This window comes from Poecilia reticulata, chromosome 1 (assembly GCF_904066995.2).
Source record: "Poecilia reticulata chromosome 1, P_reticulata-male-v2, whole genome shotgun sequence".
NCBI lineage: Eukaryota > Metazoa > Chordata > Actinopteri > Cyprinodontiformes > Poeciliidae > Poecilia > Poecilia reticulata.
Window position 1 is genome coordinate 16,557,890 of NC_088830.1, and position 24,046 is coordinate 16,581,935.

The 24,046-nt window shown below is 40.0% G+C and overlaps 1 protein-coding gene across 1 annotated transcript in view; it reads right to left on the minus strand.

The window, feature by feature from the left end:
* The window catches only part of frmpd1a (FERM and PDZ domain containing 1a), a 47,887-nt gene extending 26,556 nt beyond the window's left edge, over positions 1–21,331 (minus strand). The window contains exon 1 of the mRNA XM_008407312.3: positions 19,022–21,331. The gene's annotated coding sequence lies outside the window, so the exon portion shown is untranslated. The remainder of the gene's footprint in view (positions 1–19,021) is intronic.
* Positions 21,332–24,046: the final 2,715 nt, after the last annotated feature.

Sequence of the window (24,046 nt, forward strand, 5' to 3'; positions counted from 1 at the left end):
CATGGTCATGCAATCATTTGAATCAGCTGTTCTGGAATAAAAGCACATCTAAAACATGCAGAGCAGGGGGGCGGTGAGGAGCGGAGTTGAGAAGCACTGTCATACACGTCAACATCAATTTACGTTACATAAATTGCATGCGACAAAGTCATGCTTAACTGTGACATGTAAGGAAAAGGATAGTGTTTCTTCCAATTTTCTTTTACATGGATGGGTCTGAAAAGTGAGGATTGCACTGGTGTAAAACAGAATAAAAACAAATACCAAGCTCTCTTCAGACGTCACCTGTAGTAATTTTGTGGAACTTAATCCAACTGTCCTGTGAAGGTTCAAGAGGTTTGCTGAAGAACATTAGTGAGCTTAAATTTAAATCATATGGCATAACTCCAAAACTGCTAAAAGATGAGAGTCACACCAAACTGACTGTCTTACCAAAAAACGGGGCATTGATCAGAGAAGCCTCCAAGAGGCCCATGCAACTCTACAGATGCTGCACAGTTTCACAGTTCCAGATGGAGAGTCTGTCAACGTGTTTGTTATTAGCTGTGAACGCAACTTATCTGGGCTTTACGGAAGAGTCGCAAGAAGGAAGCTACTGAGCAAAGAAAAACCGTAAACTGTTTATTCTTAGTTTACAATGGCCACAGCTGGCGACACGGCAAAAATATGGCAAAATTTGCTCAAATGAAACTTTGCCACCAATATGCAAAGAGCTGTGTGAGAGAGAAAGCCACATCTGCACATAACCCTGAGCACACCGTTTCTACAGTGAATAACGCTGGTGCCAGAATCGTGCTGTGGTGTTGCTGCTCTACAGCAAGTAAAGGGAAACCTTTCATAGGAAGCTACATGCAGTCCAATCCTGGGAGAAAACCTGCCAGGAGCTGCAAAGGACTTGAGACTGAAGTAGGACAAAAACCTCTAGTCATAAATGGTTAGATCAGAGTATTTTGTTAGAATGGCCTAATCAAAGTCTAGACTTCTACAATTTAGAATCTGTGGCAACACATGACAGCTGATGTTTGAAGACATTCTCTGTCCAACTTGATGATGAATGATGAATTTGACAAGGTTGAATATAAAAAGTTACACGCAGGTTAACTCCATATTATTGTAGTTATGATGATGATCTAGTTTTTTGTTTAAGAATTAAGGGGACAGACTAAAAATGTGCCATACATTAAAATTTTTCTCTGGTAAACATTTTGAAATCCATCCTCTTCCTTTTACTTAACTATGTACTCCTTTTAGTTCTAGTTTTTCAGTTAAAATCCCAGTGTGGAAAATATTAAAAACAATGCGAATGTTTGTATTTATTTACATCTATTTAACATTCTATTCTTTCCTTCTGAAAGAGGTAAAAGGAAGGAAAATAGAATTAAAAGCTCCACTGTTCAGCAAAAAAAATGAAACAATTCAGTAATTTTCACAAGCAGGAAAAGGAAAACATTCAGTGTGAGAACGTGCACTAAGTTAACAAGGCAAGGATTAGGAGAAAGAGAGGCAGAGTGCAAAATGATATCTCATAAACAAACAAAAATATGAAAAAGAAGACAACGCAGGAAAAAGTGGGGAGAAAAGCAAAGGGAGAGGAAGAAGGATGGGAGAATAAAAGCGTCAAAAAACATAGTGGGACTCCATCACAGCGGGATAGGCCGGGCTGAGCTGCTTGTGGAGTCCCACTTCCCCCTGCTCTGCTCTAAACACCATGCATTATTAACGAGCCCCTTACAAAGCCCTGGGAAAAGAGATGCTGGGAACTCTTTATCCCCTCTCTCCCTTCTCCGCCTTCATCCACTCAGTTACCCTCACCTCAGTACTCCTTTCTTTAATAACTCATCTTACCCTCTTGTTCGAAGTTAATCATTTGATATATGTTCAGGCACTCGAGCTGCCGACAAGGCAGCTTTTTATTGTGTGTATATCAAGCAGCTTAAAGGCCTCAGAGATGGATATATTCATCTGTTTCCTGAGAAATGAGCAAACAGAATGAATGCCTGCTACTTTTAGTTTCTCTTTATGATGTACAGTAACAGATAAGTTAAATAAGTTTTTGTTGTTGTTTTTTTTTTTTTTTTTTTGCTTCGTTTGATGATGTGTGTGTAACATTGTGTTTTATGTCCGGAGTGAGAGTATCTTTTTATCATCCCGGTTAGCGGCTGGAGTTTGTGTGTGTTAGTCAGTGTGCTGCTCACATCAATAATGTATGCAGATAATGCAACCGCTTCGCTGTACCAACAACTAACAGGCATACCGATGCACACAGATGGAGTCACGGAGGGGGAGAGAGAGGAGACACATGAGGCAGCAAAAAAAAAAATGGAAAAGATGAGATGTGAAAAATACAAAGTGTGATGAGAAAATGGTTTAAAGTCTACAGTGTGAGCCAAATTGTAATACAATTCAGATTTTACTTGGATTTCACCAAACTTAATTAGCCTTTTTTTTGTTTTGTTTTATCACATGCCACATTTCTGTATGACTTGGAAAAGTCCCACACAAATAAGTCACTCATGTGCAACAGAATGCAGCTGAAACCAAATATTTACACACATTGTATAACAAGACACAAAGGCTTTTTTTCTGACATTAAACTTTTTTTCTGTTTTAGGTCAGTTAGGATGACCTAAATTATTTTAAGGGGGATTGTCGGGGCTCATGTCGACCGCACAGGATGCCGCCCTGGGCGGTTGCCCAGATCAGGAACCACCACTGTTTATTCCATTATGTTGCCCAGGCTTCACTTAGAAACGATAGTATATTCTAATGTAACCCGTCTGGAACAAATAAAGGACTGTAAAGAAAACATCTGAGCTCCACTATGACCTTTTTACTGATTGATCAGATCCTTTTAGGGCTGGAAGATCACAGAACAAGATGAATGAAACCAGAATAAATGCTACGCAGTCATTAAAGTTACCAAAATGATGGAGATCAATTGTAGTTCCTCATTTCTTTAACAGGACCTGACACCAACAGCAGTGCATGAGATTAAAACAGGACAGCCTCTTTGGTGGAAGGAGATTTCTGCTTTTCAAATGGATTTGGTGGTGAATAACTCTTGGAATGAGAACAAATGCAGCGATGACACAGTGAGATGTAACGGAAGAATGGCTACGTAAGAAAACATTTGATTTGAATTTGTGTGACTAAATTGAACAGAATTTAATCACATGTAAATGTGCAGGTGATATAAAGATTTAAGCTTAATGCCAGTTTTATTTACTGCACTTATGTTGTACAAATGGACAACAAAAGTCATCTCAGAGCACTTGCCGCAAACGACACACAGGTCTACCCCTGACCTCTGACTGCACCTTGACTATGTTCATCTTTAGAGGAAGCAATCCGATTAGCAGATCACCGTTTAGACAGACATACAAGCACACAAACAAACACACATAATCCATGTCACCTAACGACATTTACTGGTGGAAGACTCCAGTAAATACTGCCTCAGGCAGCTCGCGGTCATTCGAAGACGTGAATGGATGTGTGTCTCTCAAGTTTCACATTTCGCTGCTACAAAAGCAAGAATCAGGAGAAAAACAGAACAATCTACAAAACTACACCACAAAAACAGTTGTTTTTTTTTACAATTTTAAACAAATAATATACAGAAAATAACCAACTCTGGATTTCGGCTAGTGCTCATCTGCCAGCCAAACACATAGAGAAACTTCAACAAATATCTAATACTCTGTATCAGTATGTTTGTCCTAACCTCGCTGAAAGATATAGATTTTTTAAAAAAACAAAAAAACTGAGCTGTTTATTTCACCAGATTGATTATTTTGGATTTATTTTTTGCAGATACTTGACCATCACATATGATTCAAAATGCTCGTGCTGCTTTAAGATTTTTACATTCATGCTATAACTACAGACTTTAAAGTGTTTTATTGGGGTTTTACTTGGTAAGTCGGCACACAGTAGGACATACTGTAAATGTAAAATGAAAAGAAAATGTTTTTTTTTCCCCATTATGTAAACTATAAAAAACTGCTGTGTGCTTTTGCATTCGGCCCTACTACATGGTGGAAGTAATAATTGCTGCAAATATATTTGGAAATGTTTTGGGAATTAGCTCTTTACATCTAGATCAGTGTTTCTCAACCTTTTTTGGGCCAGCGCCCCCCTAGCCTTTATCCAGGTCCCTCACCGCCCCCCACCAAAGAATTTGTAGGCTACTTTGCACTGACTATTATTTTATCATTTATATTACTATTACTATTGTAGATGTTTTCATTTTTATGCTTGTTTCTGTATTTATCATCAAAAATAATTTCCCAGGGAACAAAAAAGTCATGGGAATAGAAATTATTTTCACAGGTGTCTACGACAAATGCAATGAACATTCAAGTTAAAATCTGTAGGCCTAACAGCAGCCAATCAAAGTGAAAAAAATATTCTTGTTCTTTGCCATTTTCTAGTTGTTAAATATTCCACAAAATGAGCAGATAAAAGATGTACAGCAATGCAAGTTTAAACTCTGAACTATTTGCAAAAAGACTGAGCTCTGCAACATTAAAACATGGATAGAACTGTAACTACATTAATCATAACTCTTCTTCTCTTCAGTGTTTCTGTCGGTTTCTGGTGGTGCAGCTCTGTGATGCCTTCAGGAGAATGGGACATCAGAGTATCATCCATAAAATTTCACCCACATGGCATTTAATGTGCAAACCAGAGCTTTCAGTGGAAAAACAAAAGTTCCAGGTCCTTTTAATGCCATACAAATATGAGACAGAAACATGGATTATATCTTTATATAGACCTCTCTATTGATTTATAGATTAATAGTTTTACTGGACAGAAATTACAAAGAACAACTTTGGTTGTTGATCAAATCCTAATGAGTCAAATTGAAAGTGTCATGGAGCCTCATGACATTAACACTGACATGAAAAATAATATTGAAGAAACAAAAATATCAAATCTAATTAAAAACATAAATAAGTGATCAGTTCTTTACTGTTATGGTCTGTAAGATATATTTATTCTCAGTACTAGATATGGTCTCAACAAATCCATGACATTTCAACAATATTATTTTACCTTTTATCTGGAAATAGTGTCTGTTTATTCTTGCCATACAGTCCTCTGTATAAATTATTGCTCGAAAGGTCTTGCCATACCAGTTTATTCCTCTGTATTTACTTTAGTTTCTTAGTTTATTCTTGCATTTTGTTCTTCATTCATTTCCATTTAGTTTCCTTTGATTAGTATTATCCTCTCTTGGTTTATTGCTATGTCCACTTTAGTTTCTTTCCTGTTGCTACATTTATTTTATCATTTATTGACGCTCAGTAATCTTCACTCATCACCTGCTGCGCCGCCTAATCGTCATGTTTTCATGTGTTTCACATCATGTGTTGATTTTTCACTGTTCAGGGTCGGATTCTCTGTTTTTATGCCATAATTCACATCTAGTTCGTCGCTCCGTTTTATGTCCCGCTTCTCCTGTTTCAGAGTTTTGCGCAATGCGTCTTTTTTTTTTTAACCCCTAAGGTGCAGGGCGGTCGGGAAGCGTATCGATGGGAAAAAGGCAGACTGACATAAACCTTTTAAAACAATGGAAACAATTTCTGCATTCTGATTATTGAAATTTAAAAGCGCTGTGGTACCGTTGTTCTATCACCCCCGTTTCATACCGGACCACTAACAGCACCGGTGTTAACGCTATAAGATGAACGCCCTCTATCGTGGTATCACCCTTGGAGGGATTTCTTTATTTAAATGGGTTCATTTTTCAGAGGGATACTAAGAGAGGGTATCGTGGTTTTAGTAATTACATGTTTATAAGAGCGATTTTCTGTTGTCCTTCCATGGAAGCGGGCAGCATCCAGACGGAAATAAAACACTTTTTAATATAAGTTGCTGCTTAACATGATCACAGAACTGCCAAAACATATGTTCAAAAATACCAGACAAAGTGTATCACAGCAACGCCATCAGCCGGTGTAACGCTGAACTGATGCAGTGAAGCTACTAGGAGCAGGATCACGAAGCTGCGTCAAAAGCTATTCTGAATAGAAGAAGAGCTGCCATCGATACAGTTGCAGCCAAGCATGGTTTAATGTTACACAATACAGTTTTAGCAAGTTGCTCAAAGTCTAAACTGGCATTGTTGTGCATTTAAAGGTGTCAAGTTTACCTTCGACCAAACGCCCCCCAAAGGAATCCCAGTGCCCCCCTTTTGTAAAAATGTCCGCCAGCGCCCCCTGCCGTCCTCTGAACGCCCCCTGTGGGGCGGTACCGCCCACGTTGAGAACTGCTAATCTAGAGACTGAAATTATTACTGCTTGCTCAGTCAGGTTAGACACAAACTTTCAAGTTTCTGGTTTACTCACATGTGAATATGCTTATTCTGAGCTGTTCCATTGTACCTCCAGCTGTTTGCTGAATATTTAGTTTACTTAATCAAAAAAAATTAATGAAAAAAGATTGTGGGTTCAATTTAAAGGCCACATCCATTAGACTTTTAATCTGTAAAAATGTCTGAATATTCAGAAACAGTATAAATCCATTATAAATCCAGTGGCCGCCTTTTCATTTTAGCAGTGCTGCAAACTGTTTTCTTATTTATTCAACTCACAAGTGGCTCTGTAAACTACTTTGAGTCATCATTCTAAAGGTTTTCCTAGCAAAAAACCCTCTGACTTTTCCACGAATAATAGCTTAGTGTAGATTCACAAACATGTGGGCAATTAGACTGGCTCTTTTAACTCAAGTCCATTAATGGCGCTGATTTCTTTTTATAACGTCCCATTTGATCTTTCCAGCACTTAACTGTTCTTGGTTCGATGCACACTGTGAACTGCATGTTTATTCTTGTATTAGCCTCACAGAGGCGAATGAAAGGTTTGTCCCACAAGTAGTCATATTAAATAAATTAGAATATACATCCCAATAAGGCTTGGCTGCCAGATTTGGAAATAAGACGCCTTTAAGCAGGTATTAAACATGCTTTTCATTAAGCCCACATTCCAGTTTTTAAACATAGATTTTTTTTAAGGCAACCCAAAAAGTCAAATTTCAAACAAGGTTTTCTCCATACATTATGCAGTCATGTGAAAATAGATGCTCTTGGAAAAAGTATGCGTGTTCCAACATATTGAGCCATACAGACAACAACAATTTAAGCAGTCGGTGTGCTCTAGACTGTTGCAGTGAGAGCAAACGAGCTGTCTGAGGCTTTCAGAGAGAGGATTGGAGCAGGTTATGAGTCTGAAAAGAGATTTAAAGAGGCCTTTAAAGAACTTGAATTTATCCATTCCACTGTATGGAAAACAGATCTACAAGCGAAGGTCGTCTAAAGCAACTGCAAATGTGCCCAGATCAGGTAATCCACCCTCAGGATCAGAATGCAGGTTGGCATTCATTTGGAGTTTTGGTAACACTTTATTTGAAGGGGTGTGCATAAGACTGACATGACACTGTCATAAACATGACATAACATCTGTCATGAACATAAAGAAGCCTTTATGAATGTTTATGACAGTTGTCATGAAGTGTCAATCAGTAAATAATGACACTTTTAATGCAAAGTTGCTCTAAAAGTTGCATTAAAAGCCCATTAGAAGTGCTAACTTTGCATGATTTTGTAAATTATGATAATTTAATGCAAAACAGGCAACCATTAGCAATTGGGTCAAATTTAAAACATCAGCAGAATCCAGTCCTCCAGGATGCAATAGTTTCTCAACAGCCAAGAGCCAAGACCCTCTGTACAAAGCAAAGTGTAGTAGAGGGTTTTTATCAGGGCAGTGGGAAACAGGTTTAAGAAGTTATTAGATCTTGTACCTTCAAGTGGCGGTAATAAACCTTTATGGATTTCATCTGCCATTACCAGTGGTGGGAAGTAACGAAGTGCAAGTACTTCGTTACTGTACTTAAGTACAATTTTCGTGTATCTGTACTTTACTTAAGTAGATTTAATAATGGATACTTTCTACTTTTACTCCACTACATTTTACAGTAAGTATCTGTACTTTCTACTTAACTACATTTCTACAAAACTGTCGCGTTACTCGTTACATCCAAGTCGCGTTGCTCTTTTTTTCCGTTAAAATGTGAAGTTCAGGGACGTAAGGTGGCGCCGTAAAATCCGAGCAATATCGTAACTTACGTGTCTGTTGTCACCCATCGCCTCCACCTTTACTCGCACGCGAAGCTCCAGACATGCGCAGTGGTTTCCTCTGAGCGAGTCTAATCATCAGTAATATAATAGCGCTACATAAATTGATATGGCTACGTGTAAAACCAGCAGCGCTTCGCTTTTACAGACGTGGGGACTTCGTCCAACTTTTAGCGTCACTTGGAAGGAAAGCTTAAAGAAAGGTAAGATCTGTGGACGTGATGCTAGCAAAGCTAGCTGTACTGACGTAGACACACATGTTGCATCTGCGATGAAAAAAAGTTGTCATTCATGCCCTGAATTATTGTGTGGAGGTGTTGACTGAGGTGTTGCAAATATGGGACAACGCTGGTACATTCAGGAACGATCCGATTCTTCTGGACGGATCTTTACTGATTGCATTTATTTAAGCTCTTAAGTATTTAATAACTAGTTTTTTTATGGGAATGTGGATCTTTCAGATCAATTTGAGAAGCAATTTTGATAAGTAAAAGTTAATTTTTTGTGTCACGTAGCGCGGGGTGCTGGTCTTGACTTGGTCTTGGGTCGGTGACCTTGACTACAACTCTGCTACTGGCTCCTTGGTTGCCTGTCCTCTCCCACCCACCTTCTTTCCATCCACTTTCTGTTGGATTTCTTTAAAAATAAAAGCCACTAGTAGCAAAAAAAAAGTGAAGTTCATGTTATGTTAGGACAGGAGACAAGATGTTTCCATCCCTAAAAGTATGATGCATAGAATCACATAGTAAGTAATCACATACTGTAAACATAATAAAAACATGCTTTATCTGTGGCATTGTTCATTAAAATGGCACATTTCTAATGTATTAAAATTAAATACGATCGGGACACTTAATGATATTAGCGATTAGGTAATCCGTTCAGCAAGCACTTTTACTTTTAATACGTAAGTATTGTTAAAAGCCAGTACTTTTTTTTACTTTTACTTAAGTACAAATGCTAATGTGGTAGTTTTACTTTTACTTGAGTACATTTTTGTCTGTGTATTTGTACTTTTACTTAAGTACATTTTTTGAGTACTTTCTCCACCACTGGTTAAAATAAACTTGAGGGTTATTCTCACCTCAAGTAAATTAGCACACGGGAGACGCAGTCTGTTACTCCAATTTCTCTCAGCTTATGAGAAACTGCAGAGCAACTGGCAGCTCAGAGTTCCCATGCACCACATACCGGTGAAACACCGTTACTGCACCCATCATCTTTAACCCCTGTTAACAAGTAAAATATTATTATTATTATTATTATTATGATTATTATGATTATTATCATCATAACCCCATAAACATTTAAATGCTCCTTTTTTTTACTTTTTTTTCACACACCAGTGGGCATCACAAGAGGTTTGTTTGACTGATAGACCGGCCCAGGTCATGTTGTGGTTCCACTGACATTTGCTTTATGCCTGTTAGGAGATGGAACCCAAATAACAAATAAAAATGAGTGGGCGGTAAGTGGAGGGGCCAATGGTTCCCTGGCCCCTCCTGTTAAGCTGCGCAAATCACTGCCAGTTCAGACTTGCGGGAATAATGCATTTAGTAGCCACAGATTAATTTTTTTTTCAGAGCGCATGCTCACTGCGTGCTATTTTTACCCTTAGCAACAGTTGCCATGCTGCTGACAATGATGTCATCAGCATGACGTCAAATGATGTATGTGTCATGAGGCCCTTCTGAGGATGACTTTATGATGTCATAGAGTCCATGACATCACCAACTGATCAGTTAATTCTTTGATCAGTTACCACAAATCAGTTAACAAGTCAGTCAACTCGAGATTCATTTGGACGTTTTAGCTCAGCACAATAAAGATGAACGACGAAAGCCCACAGAAAGAAATGGATGTGAAACCTAAGGTTTCTTTTTGGACGAAAGTGAAAAAGACATTGTCCAGCAAAGTTCATCCTGGTCAAAGAAGCCCAGATTACAAAAAGAGAAACTTTCTCAGTGAACTTTTGTGGGAAGTGATTGAAAAGGCTGCAGATGGACCAACTCTGCATCTTGTCCGACAAGTCTTTGAGGAACAACATAGCAAAATTTTGATCTTACTTTTGAGAAAAACTGGAGATATAAATGTGAATGTACTCTCTGAGGTTTCAGAAGAGCTTGGTGAAAGGATTTTCCAGAGTCTTGCGAGAGATGCATTCCACTTTGCCAGTGGACTGCATTTAATCGCACTACTGGAACACCCAGAAGGACACCAAGTCATCGTGGAAAAATTCAAAAAGCACCTGGAGAATCCTGTTCCTCCAAAGAAAATGTTAGCGTCTACCAAAAGAAAGATCCGAAAGACTTTTTTTCCAACTGAAGACTTGTACGCAGATGAAAACTGCCTGAGTGAAGATTATACTCAGGAAACCATGGACCCTGAACAATTTTTGAGGGACGCAAACAGGATGGGATTCAGACATGGAACAGAAGAAGAAAGGAGAGTTATGGTTCAAAATATTCTTTGGAGATTGATTTACAAGTCCAGTTACAGATCTAGCTATGGGCATTACAAAAGGAAGGACACCGAACCGGTCCAGAGAAAGCTTGCTCCCAAAATATGGAAAGAAGTCAAGGATATAGATTTTGTCTTTTATGACAAAATGGAAAAAAAAGCCTGCCGAGACATCCTGCAACTTCTCTGGGGCAATGAAGACGCAGTTAGAGAACTGCTCTTCAAAATGATCAAAAGCAACAACCCACTAGTGATTTACAAGGTTGTGGAATGCTTTAAAAGAACCCTTGCACGACCACGAAAAATCAATCTCAAAGACACCTTTCTTCAAAAGGCATGGGGCCTCATCAAAAAGGCTGCGGGTTGTGGAGACAATCCAGACGAAGAAGAGAGGCAAGAGCCCACCAAGAGTGGATCAAATGTGTTTAGTCCACACTTAGCTGGGCCTCTAAATTTGGCCAACTCAGAGGTTGGTACTGACTTGGAGGAGTCAGGGCCGAACTCAGAGTCAGGGCCCGCCTCAGAGTTAGGACCCGTCTCCGAGTCAGGACCCGTCCCCGAGTCAGGACCCGTCTCCGAGTCTGGATCCGCCTCAGAGTCTGGACCCGCCTCAGCGTTAGGACCCGCCTCAGCGTCAGGACCCGCCTCAGCGTCAGGACCCGTCCCCGAGTCAGGAACCGTCTCCGAGTCAGGAACCGTCTCCGAGTCAGGATCTGCCTCAGCGTCAGGACCCGCCTCAGCGTCAGGACCAGCCTCAGTGTCAGGACCTGCCTCAGAGTCAGGGCCTGTCACCGAGTCAGGACAGAACTCTGAGACGGGACCGACCTCTGAGACGGGACCTGCCTCTGAGATGGGACCTGCCTCTGAGATGGGACCTGCCTCTGAGATGGGACCCGTCTCCGAGATGGGACCCGTCCCCGAGTCAGGACCCGTCCCCGAGTCAGGACCCGTCTCCGAGTCAGGATCTGCCTCAGAGTCAGGACCCGCCTCAGAGTCAGGACCCGCCTCAGCGTCAGGACCCGCCTCAGCGTCGGGACCGACCTCTGAGATGGGACCGACCTCTGAGACGGGACCGGCCTCTGAGACGGGACCTGCCTCTGAGACGGGACCTGCCTCTGAGTCGGGACCCGTCCCCGAGACGGGACCGACCTCTGAGACGGGACCGGCCTCTGAGACGGGACCGGCCTCAGCGTCAGGACCCGCCTCAGCGTCGGGACCGACCTCTGAGATGGGACCGGCCTCTGAGACGGGACCGGCCTCTGAGACAGGACCTGCCTCTGAGACGGGACCTGCCTCTGAGTCGGGACCCGTCCCCGAGACGGGACCGACCTCTGAGACGGGACCTGCCTCAGAGTCGGGACCTGCCTCAGAGTTATGACCTGTCTCTGAGTCAGGACCTGTCTCCGACTCACGACAGACCTCTGAGTCCTCATGCCTAATCTCACCAACGTAGTGACACCTTGTCAGAAGTGTCAAAACTGTTCCTCAGCAGAACTTCGCAACTTATCAGAGCGGATGATTATGGCCTTAAAGATTGCTTGCAAGTTTTCAATCTGAGAATACCGGAAACCTTTAGTCATCCGTTGTTACAGTGAGAGCAAGACGGGTAGATTGACCCGAAGAATCAGAATTGGAGGCCGAGGGAACGATGGCCCACTGGGAGTCTAGAAGGGGTTCGAAGAAGGAGAGAAGGTGGGGGGCTGACGTATCGTTAGAGAGGTGGGGGCGGGGGAAGCAAAGGATTGAACGAAGGAGAGACATTGAGGGGGGGCTAGTGTACCATGAGAGGAACACTAGCCCACCGTCAATGTAGAGATAGATATGAGGGGTCAAAGAGGGTGGGGCCGGTCTAACGTACCGTTGAGTGCTGGGGAGGCGGACGGACAGCAAATTGCAAGAAGGGGGAGGAGGTTTGGCTGTAGAAGGAGGGGGCAAAGGAGAGACATTGGGGGGGTTAGTGTACCATGAAGGTACACTAGCCCCCCCTCAATGTAGAGATAGATGTGAGGGGTCAAAGAGGGTGGGGCGGTCTAGCGTACCGTTGAGTGCTGGGGGGCGGATGAACGGCAAATTGCAAGAAGGGGAGGAGGTTTGGCTGTAGAAGGAGGGGGCGAAGGAGAGACATTGGGGGTGTTAGTGTACCATGAAGTTACACTAGCCCCCCCTCAATGTAGAGGTAGATGTGAGGGGTCGAAAAGGGTGGGGCCAGTCTAGCGAACCATTAAGTGCTGGGGGGAGCAGACGGACGGCGAATTGCACGAAGGGGGAGGAGGTCTGGCTGTATGTAGAAAGAGGGGGGCGAAGCAGAGACATTCGGGGGGGTTAGTGTACCATGAGAGGTACTCTAGCCCCCCCTCAATGTAGAGGTAGATGTGAGGGGTCAAAAAGGGTGGGGCCAGTCTAGCGAACCATTAAGTGCTGGGGGGGGCAGACGGACTGCGAATTGCAAGAAGGGGGAGGAGGAGAGGTACACTAGTCCCCCCTCAATGTAGAGGTATATGTGAGGGGTCAAAGAGGGTGGGGCCGGTCTAGCGTACCGTTGACCGTTGAGTGCTGGGTGGGGGGGGGCGGCCGGACAGCGAATTGCAAGAAGGGGGAGGAGGTCTGGGTGTAGAAGGAGGGGGGTGAAGGAGAGAATTAATCCCCCCGATCCACCTATAAATGCTATTTTATTTATATAATTAGGGCTATTGTAAGCAAAAATTTTAGTAATCGCGTAATCTATCGATTATTCTTACTATTAATCGAGTAATCATATAAAAAAAACTGACAAAATAACGAATTGGTAAATCTGGCATAACAGCAGTGTTACTATCGGATATCAATATCAGTCCAATTTTTCATTTTTGAGCTTCCCTAGCAGATACTTTTTTGTTGTTTAGAAAACTAACCTGTAATAATAACAACTCGTTTTCTAAGTTAATCTGAGAAAAAGTCATACAAAATCTAAAATTAATTTCAATTTAATAAAAAGAGGCAGGCTCACAAATACGCTTATTAAAAATATCTATGATCCAGCTTTTAGTTTATGTAGTCAGTCAGTAGATGAGCTCTCACGTTGCCCCATACATGTCAAGCTTTGAGTTTGAGAATATGGGAAATGTCACCTGAAGTGGTGGTGGGCCATAATTTAACAGTTTATGTTAAATTATGGGGAAAAAAACTTAAATTATGGAAAAATTCTGCTGAAATTCCATAAAAAACGAGAAAGTGTACTGACAGAAATTACCAGGACATTTCCCTGTTTTTTTATGGAAAACTTTGAAATAAAATACTGTTAAATTACGGGAAACTTCTGATGGAAATTCTATAAAAAACATTGAAAATATCATGGCAGAGAATTACCAGGACATTTTCTGTATTTTTTATTTTTATTTATTTTTTTCAGAATTTCCATCAAAAAAAATTCCCTAATTTAACAGTTTTTATGTCAAATTTACCAATATTTAGTTAACCCAAAACTGAAATTCTCTTTTTACTCTGTCTTTTGTGATGCATTCACAAACTTTTTTTAAAAAAAACCTTGGACATTTCCAAATACTTTTGTCCTCCAAACCATTGAAGTCTGTATTCTATACCATATGTTAATTATAGTGTAAAATATATTAAAGTTAATGTATTTAATATATTCTTAACATAATTTTGAAACAAAATTAAATTCTAAGTCCACAGGAAATGTAGTTGTAGAACACAAAACACTTAGTTTGAAAGTAGCTCATGCAAAGTGATGTAAAAATGAAACCATTCTGCAATCAATTTGCAGACTTTATTTTGCAATTTAAGACCATAAATTGACGTCATCTAGTCTTTATAATTAACCTTTACTATTATATATTAAGAGCTAAACATATTCTTGAGCTTGCTATTGTTTATCTTCTGTACATCACAACTAATTTATTGCATTTTACTATACAAATTTTCAACGTATAAATTAAATGTAAAGCAATTTTGACTCTAGTCTTTGAAGTCAAATAAACAGTTTTGTTAAGTTATTTCTATAAGATGGAACATAAAAAATTGCTTTTGAACATGAAAATCATAGTTGTAAACAGGATCAACATACTTCAAAATAAATGCCGAAAGTCTACCATTATTTTTATGAAATACAGGTATAAATATTTTGTTAAAATCAAATGCTACATAAACCCAGCCGGTAACACTTTATTTGAAGGCAGGTGAATAAGACTGACATGACACCGTCATAAACATCTGTCATGGACATGAATAAGTCTTCATAAATATTTATGACTGTTGTCATAAAGCGTCATTCAGTAAATCATGACACTTTTAATACAAAGTTGACATTATTGAAAATGTCTTTGTTTTGACAACTTGACATTAATCTAGACAAAATGATTAATGATTGATTAATAGTATTCAGCAGGTTGTTTTCTAATGTATTAAAATTAAATATGATCGGGACACTTAATGATATTAGCGATTAGGTAATCCATTCAGCAAGCACTTTTACTTTTAATACTTAAGTATTTTTAAAAGCCAGTACTTTTTTACTTTTACTTAAGTACAAATGCTAATGTGGTAGTTTTACTTTTACTTGAGTACATTTGTGTCTGTGTATTTGTACTTTTACTTAAGTACATTTTTTGAGTACTTTCTCCACCACTGGCCATTACACAGAAGAAGAAGACTGGGCCTCTCCTCCTCCTCGCTGATGGCTGTTCTGCACACCTGCATTGCTGCTCAGGTGTGTTTTCTTCTGCTTGCAGGTTTGTGGGGAGTCCATTTTTCCTTAAACCCTCTAGGTAAGTTTGTGGATCCTACCCATGTAAATTTTTTGGTGAGTTTTTTTTTTTTGTTAGATAGGAATATCTGGGTTATTCTTTGTTTTCACACAAACTAGATCTCTGTTAGACCATGTTGTTTTATTTGTTTCTTAGATTTGGTACAACCTAATGACCCCTTTCTCTGATAGAAACTTTTGAGACAATTAATAAAAACTTGTTTCATATTTGCAGGGACTCTGTCAACTTATTTGTCCGGAGGTTGTAACAGATTGCATATCTAAATACATGGTTTTTACCCAAAACAATTTATTTGTAGTAGTTGAAAGGTAACTCCTCCATAGCTGTGATTTTTCTTTCAAACACAGTTTGTACATATGTGTCAGAATTCATAACAAAGACTCACCTGAAAAGAATTATATTAAAAAGAGGATTTCCAGTTATCAAGCCGTGTGTATTTTTTTAATAAAAGTTTTACACAGATTCCCTCTAATGCCAATTAATATCTTGATTTGTCCTACTGATGTAAAATCAGAAGTTTCCATTCAGTCAGGAATGATGTATAGTTTATTTTTAAACATTTATCAGTGAAAAGCACTTCTGGAACTATCCTTGCTGCTGTCAGGGAAGCCCTTAATCAGGTATTGCAGATAGAAGTCAAACTTGACTATAAATGTTGTCTTGATAAGAGATTAGGGTCAATCTAAAATATTTTGGACCTCATTACAGAAAGTTCTCTACAGATTCACTGTTTGTCTGACAAGCTGTGGGAAAGATCAGATATATCTGATCGTCATAAATGACGATAAAACGTTGAAAACAATTTCACAAAGCATAGCTTTCAAATCTAATTTGTAAAAAAAAAAGTTATGGGGCGATCTCAGTACATTGCAGAACCAATCTGGGGAAGTCGTTGCTACTTTTAATGCTACGAGTCCCACAGCTTTTAATACAGTAACAGATATAAACGTTTAACCATGAACGGCGACACGCTGCCGAAAGACAGATAAAATATGCAAAAATGCATTTTTACCACGAGTGAGCACAAGAATGCTTGCGCGCAGAGAAACAAAGAGTCTGACGTGCACACAGCATCCAGTTATGTCTCAGTATTAAACTTGACAAATAAGAAGCATCAAAAATGTAGCCCGACCTAAAAATAACATCATAAATGAGTAAAGCCGAGCAGGAAGGGCCGTCAGAATGCAGCCGTGCAGCCTCGCTCTTCTTCTGTTTCAGCTCTTGAGTGTCAGGACTCAGTTTTCATTAACATCCCTGCACAAAGTACAGGACGGTAATAACCTCCTCTGAGGTTGGGACATACAGTCAGTGTACAGATGGAGTCGAGCTATTCACGCAGAGCACGAGATCACGTTTCTTATCATGACACAGTGGAAACAACGCAGTGTATTCCAGCATGATGGAGCAAAATATGCGATCGTAAGATGCATGCGCTTGTAGATGTGTGTGTGCGTGTGCGTGTGTGTGTGTGTGTGTGTGTGTGTGTGTGTGTGTGTGTGTGTGTGTGTGTGTGTGTGTGTGTGTGTGCGTGTGTGTGTGTGCGTGTGTGCGTGTGTGTGTGAGCATGCGCAGTGATGCATTAGTAAAACGCATTTCACACAGAGTATGTACTATGAATCTGTTCATCAATTCTTCAGCAGTGGTTGAACACAGTGAAATGACTGACTCGCTTGCTGCGAGAGCCGCCAGTGATAGTCTGAGTGTCTTTGTATCTAATGACTGATGTAGATCTACCCTCATGACGACTTCTAGTGTTTTACATACAAATAGATCAATTAGGCACAACATTATGACCCCTGATAATTAAGTTAAAATTGTGTTCTTACGATTGTTAGGAAATGGATAAAGATGTTGACGAGGGACCAGTAGTGATAGCTAACTGGACAGGATGCTCACATGGCATTTGTTTATAGGCTCGTTTGCACCGTTCTATGTTATATCTAATAAAGACACTTTTAATGGATGTTAAAATCCAGTTTAATAATTCTCTACTTTACTATCCATTTTTCAGTTATCTTCTTGTGAGTCTAATTGTGAGGGGCAAAAAAAGAACTAATACATCCATAATGTTGTGTGATGCACAGCAGTTCCTCTGGCTAGTTTGATTTGATTATTTGACTAGATGATTATTGAGAAGTAAGCTGATTGGATAATGTGTGAGCACGGTAATGTTTTCTTTACATGGTAGGTGTGTTTTACCCCTTAAGACAAACTAGGTATTGCCACCTCGGAGAGACGATGTAGCGAGTGTTCTCATTTTGCCAGAGTTGACGGGACTAAATGACAGCAGCTGTCTCTGGAGTACAAACGTGGGATTTTGTTGTGTCACCTGCTTCTAAGGTTGCTTTGTGTCCCCGCTGGTTTAAGGTGCATCAGAAACCTGTAGGAGCTACACGAGGACTAAACGTAAGTTTTTACTTAGATTTGTTTAAGGAGTGAGTAGTTTTGCCCATACGCTTTTGAGTGTCTAAAACTATAGGTGGGTGGATAAATTCAAAATATTGATAATATCAATATGAAGTCAGTGTCAGATACTAGGGAGGTGAAATACAACTTCAGTACTTTAGTTTCAAATTCCTACCTGAAATTCGACTTTATTCTCATTTTGTAGTTTTTTCAACTCCACCTAAAAAATATATCTGTTTTCAGTTGATCTCAAATGATAATTTTTTCTCTTTTATTTAGGAAAATGCACTCAAATGTGACTATATGATTATACTGAATTGGAATAAATTGGTATCATTTACTTAGGACTCCTGTATGTACTGTATGTAAATTAATATGTATTGAACCTGTTGTCTCAAGAAAAGTGTCTCAAGAAATTTGCTGCAAATTGGTGCTATATAAACTGAACTGAATAGTTTGATCGGTCAGATAGTTCCAGGGTATAAAAAGTCAACATAGCACTTTTTGGTTACCCATCGTTGCTTACTTGACTGAGGTAAGTTTATGAAAGATTGGCAGCTCTCACCTAAAGCTGCACTGACTCTCATGGAGGAGTAGGGGTAGGGAAACTGAAGATCATTTATTTATTTATTTATTAGCTCTGCATAAGAGGTTTGTGGATGCTTTTTTTCATTTAATGCACAGATAAACCTCATAATAAATACCTAATTATCACATTTGTGATAAGCAGAGCAACATCTACTGTTTATCCTCGCAGGCTCACTGGGAGGCTGGAGCCTGTCTCCGGTGGTCAATGGGCAGGAGGTGGGGTATTTACCTTGTTGGCTGTTCTTCACAGGAAAACACAGAGACACGCCACCATGCACGTAAACACAAGCACTATTGTTGATGTTATTGGACTGTGGGAGATGGCTGGAGTACCCGGAGAGAACCCACGCATGTCAACTCTATACAGAGAGACTCAACGGACGGGATTCGAACCTCGGACCTTCTTGCTGCGAGGCAACATTGCCACCACCTGAACCACCGTGCGACCCAGCAAAACAACGGTGGAAGCTTATTTGTAATCTTTTCTCTTAATTTTTATTCTCTCCCTGTATTTTTTATTTTTATTTTTTGTCATTTCCCTTACGGAGATGCGCTGAAAGAAAACCAACACAATTGCGATCAATTCTAATCTATTTTAGGCACTTTCTGTCTTGTGGTTAGTGGGTCTAGTTGGCTGTATAACAACAAGGGTTTAAGACCTTACCGAGTAGCGGCTGTTCCTGTCCTATAATCCTCGCCTGAGCGCAGGGCGGACCGTCCCGACCGGCCCTAGTAACGGTGAAGAACTTGGAGAGTCGCCGCAAAAGAGCCGCACCTTCCTCAGACAGCGAAGAAGCCAGTTAATCCATATCACCTGGGGGTTTCAGAGCACCACATCCTCCGGCAGAAATCAGAGGGAGCGTCTGCTAGTCCATACGTAGGTCCCGGAGCAGGTGATGCGAAGAGACGGGGTGAGGTGCTTAAGCGTCGGTAATCTTCTCAATCAACAATCCCATCTCTCTCTCTCTCTCTCTCTCTCTCTCTCTCTCTCTCTCTCTCTCTCTCTCTCTCTCCCCCAATTTCTCTGTCGCGCTCTCGCTCTCTCTGGCACTGTTACCTCCACGTCTCTTCTCCATCTCTCTGTCAAACACAAACCCAGTTCAAGTTTGCATTACAACGACACAAGCCGAAAACAAATATTGGAGTCGGCGTCGCTATTTACACACCTGCACTTGTGCGAAATAGAGTCTGTTTACAGGGTGCGAGACTCTGCTTTTCAACCTTCCTGACTGCGCAGTAAACGAGATAGAAGGTAAAATATATTCAAAGTCGAAGTTATAAATAGGCATACCATTTAATATATATATTTTTAAACTGAGTTTAATGACGCAACCTGATTAGCTCACACAAATAACCTAATGTCACATTTCGTTGAATGAAAATAGGTATTTGTCGCCCCCTGCTGGCGATAGTTATTCACTACTACGCACCTGAAGTTGTTTATGTCCGGATTCATTCAAGGCTAGAAGAATTAGGTCAAATCCCTGGCAGATTTGGGTTTTAAAGCAATTTCTAATAAGATCATCAGTATCAATCTTGAAAACGATTCATCTATTTGTATCTACACTCTAATAAAAAGGCATGCTGAATGTTATTTATTTTCAAAAAGAAAACCACTTTTAAACGATGGATGTTGGTCCATTTGTCAGAAGATGAAAACTGGCTCATCTTCAGTTCTGCCTCATGCACCAGATGATTTGCAGGTGAACATAAGCAGTGTTTTTGTTTTTGAACTTCTATGTTCATCAAGGTTTAAACCTTGATGAACACAAAAGAATGAATGAATTTGTTCATAGAGAACACCATATTTAAACATAAGGCTGGCTCTCGGTTTACTAGTTGATATACAGTCCTGCACTCGTCTAGTGGCTGAAATGAGTTTCCTCCACAGGATGTCTGGGGTCTCCTTTAAAGAGAATGAGGAAGTCAGACATCCAGGAGAGACTCAGAGTAGTAAAGAGGAAACATGGATCGAGATAGCTATAAGTTATTTGTACAAAGTCTTCAAGTAACTTGAAGAAAGTCTGGTTTTTCAGTAAATTTGGTTTAATTACTTTTTTTTTTGGATGGCCCTTCTGTGGTTCTTTCCTTTTGTCCCTTACGTTCTTCTATCATCTGTTTTTTTTTTCTCATTTCTTTATTTTAAAGTCCATGAAGCAGCACAGGTTATTTCTACTTAATCTTCTTTAATTTTGTTGTTAAGTACAATTCACGAGTGTCGGTTTTCGAATTCATTTGTTGGAAATTTCTGAGCGCATACAGTCAGCTTACACTTCTGGCAGCAAGATGTCAGTGTTGCACAAATTCTCTTCCACTTTCTGTAATTTTGCTTCTGTCCTGTCTACATTTCCTCCACCAACACACAAACACAGCTTTCACAGGCAGCATTAAGATCTGTAAATCCTTTATGCAGCTTCCAATAATAATAATAATAACAACAACAACGTCATAACCCCACTTCCAGTCATCGCTTGATCGTCTTCTTTTTACAATCCAACTCAAGTCTGCTCTATTTTAACGGGGAGGAAACTCTTTTGTTGCTCTTGTCTCGACCCCCCTGCTTTGAGGTTGGTTTGATCTCCGTCCTCAGCCGTCAGATCGCGGACACAACTATTTTGGGTGGGTGCAAGGGGATTTTTTTTATTTATTTTTTTTGCCTTTTGAGTGTACTGAGTCATAAGATTCAGCTCTGCTCTTCTACTAATAAGGGCAGGGAAGTTATGGTTAGAAAATCGTCTACAAGACGGAACTTTGATTAAAAAAAAAAAGTAAGTAAAGCTCCCTTAATGAACGAATCTGAATCTCAGATCAGAGCCCACGACTGAAGATGTCTAAAGATGAGTAAATACAAGTGAGGAGACTGAGGCCAAATGCTAGAGGTCTTTGGGTTTGGCTTAAAAATAAATAAGAACTTTTCCTTTGGTCATTTTTTTCTGTAAACCTTAAAGAAGTTGTCTTCAAGAATTTTAAAAAAGAGATACATTTCTTCTCGAGACCGAAACTTTTAAAGCAGGTCCAACAAACAACTCCAATAACCACAGAACAGTGTACACACATTCTCGTCTTTTCTTCTTCCAGTTTCCTCTCTGTAAGGAGATGAAAAGATCTTTCATGTTGTTTCCTCTTGTTGCATTATTTATTACTGTGTGGCGCTTTATTAGTTGGTTTCATCTCAGATTTTGCAGTCTGGTTTTGGGGAAGCCTTTGAAATGTGTTTCTGACTCCAAACAATCCTTTGCCTGCTTTCTCTCACTAGCTCCAGTCGCCTCCTCTCTTATGTGAATAAAAAAAAAAAAAAAAAAAAAGAAAAAGGATTTTCAAAGCAGATGAACCACCCTCTGAAGCCAAAATCCATTCAGCACTGTCCTAAGGAACAGAGATGTTGTTCTTGTTTCATGGCTAACATGAAAGAAAAGAAGATCATCCTTTTTTGTCATTAGCCTTATTAGCATCATTATCCTAATATGGATGAACTTCAGATGACTGGCTTGGAGTTGTTTGTGTTGACACTGAAGCAACATGCACGGTCTTTTCCGTACTACATCAGAAAACACTCTATTGCCAGTGGGGAATGTTTTTGACAGCTGACGTATTTCTGATACAACCACTAGATGGTGGAGCTACTCCTGATTACAAAAAGAGTGAAGGAAGGAGAAATGTATTTATTGGAACATGCCACCTAAATGTGGGCAAAGTTGGTGAACCAAAACAAATGAAGGCAACTGATTTATCCTTTAAAATTAACAAATGAAAAGTCTGGAACCTTTCCAAATGTTAGAAAACACTATGACACATGTATATTGATACACAGATATCTTCATTTGATCAAATCCAAGCCTATTGGAAGTAAATACTCATGAGAAAACTAAACAACGGTTTACAGCATCCACACCTCCAGGTTCACAACTGAAGCCACATTTAATAAAGTAACTCATTTACTTCAGTTTCTCTGTTTTTGAATGGCTTATGTTTTCTATTGGTTTACATAAGATGTATATTATGTTTTTGAGCGTTTGCCCTTTGAATTTCCCATAAACTATACAAAAAGAAAAATCCTGCCTTTCATCAATCTGGCACTCCTAAATAAAATGTAATTGTTTTAAGAAGTCAAAGCATATTTATGTTACAAAAAAATCTAATTAATAATCAAAGCCAAAACGTGCTGTTCACAGAGTCTCCCCTGCCTTGGCTTGAGATATTTAGCAAAGATGAATGGGTGAGTCCCATATTTTCCTTCTACTTTATAATAATTATTACTTTGTGTTGGTCTTTTACTATGAAAATAGTGAAGTTATTTTTGGTTATATGAGAAAACATGAAAATATTCAATACTGTATGGCATTAAAGTTAACTAAACAATCATATAGTCACCAGTGCAGACTCTCACTTAAACCCACAAGCATGTTGAACTTGTTAAAAGACCTCTGCCTTATAAAACACATTCATGTGAATAAGCCACTGATGTAATGTGCTGTGCGCTGATTTATTATTTTGCAGTTGTAAACAATAATAATGGTTATGTTTTATGTTATGTTCATTACTGCTATGCAGGCGACGTCTGTTGGAAAGATGCCCAAATCAGATTTGGGACACAACCAAAGCGCATACATTGGTACCTAATATTTTATCAGCACATTGACAAAAAACCATTTACAACAATAACGTTGTTTGTTTACGACTCTTCATATCATAAGGTTATCTATAAGCACTTGAGAACTTTACCCTTCTTGGCATTCATTTTATCCTGAACTTAAACCCCATAAACTCGTCTCTGCAATCCCGTGCCACCGTCTGAAATTATTCACCCTCGTAATCCTGCGCTAAAACAGTAGTTGCAGATGTGCGGTGTAGATTTCCAGCAGTGCAACAAACATTTCAAAGCAAAGCTTCATTAGGATAAAGATGAAAAGGATCCAGATGAAGATCTCATCGAAACCAAAGCCGTGTGTCTAATACAGAGAGAGATGAAGCTGTTTTCTCCCACCAGAGGGTTATCGCAGATAGGGAAGTGTGCTACTGTAAATTGTTATGAGGACAGACTGGATAAGAGCTCAGAGCACCAGCATGAGCCCGGTTCAAAGGGGCCCATCACGTCGGGTGAGAGATGAGATGAAGGTAAAAGGAAAGAAGAGCTAATATATTTTGGATGGCATGGGAACGGTTGGTGGTGGGGGCTGAAACCTATGTAAACTTAATGGCCGGGCATTTCCCTCCCCTCCGTCTTCTTTTCCTCCACATGGGTCCTTGCATCTTTATCAGGAAGCTCAGCCACTCAGCAGCTGATGGTGGATAAGCCCAGCAGGTCTGGTTTTGGTTTGAACTTGTCTTTTATTCATTCCATCTCTCACAGTACCCACACCTCCACCATGGCCCGGTTTCTCCTGGCAGGCCTTAATCTCGCTCCCTAATCGGCTGCAGACGTGAGGCTTTGCCATTCTTCGCGGGACGTGCCTGGGAAATGGCCAAGTTTCCCTAGTGACTGTGGAGCTGGTCGGTGCAGTCGTGGTAGAGACGCGCTGCCACTTTCAGGGGAAGGATAGGCTGCTTGCTGTTCGTGCTTTTCATACTCTTGAGTTTGATAGGACAAGAAGCAGCACCAGGCAACGTTATGGCTAAAGGGATTTTTTTTTGAAGTGGAGTCATGTGGGGTTTGCAAGAGAAGTCAGTATCTTATCTAGAGTAGATAATA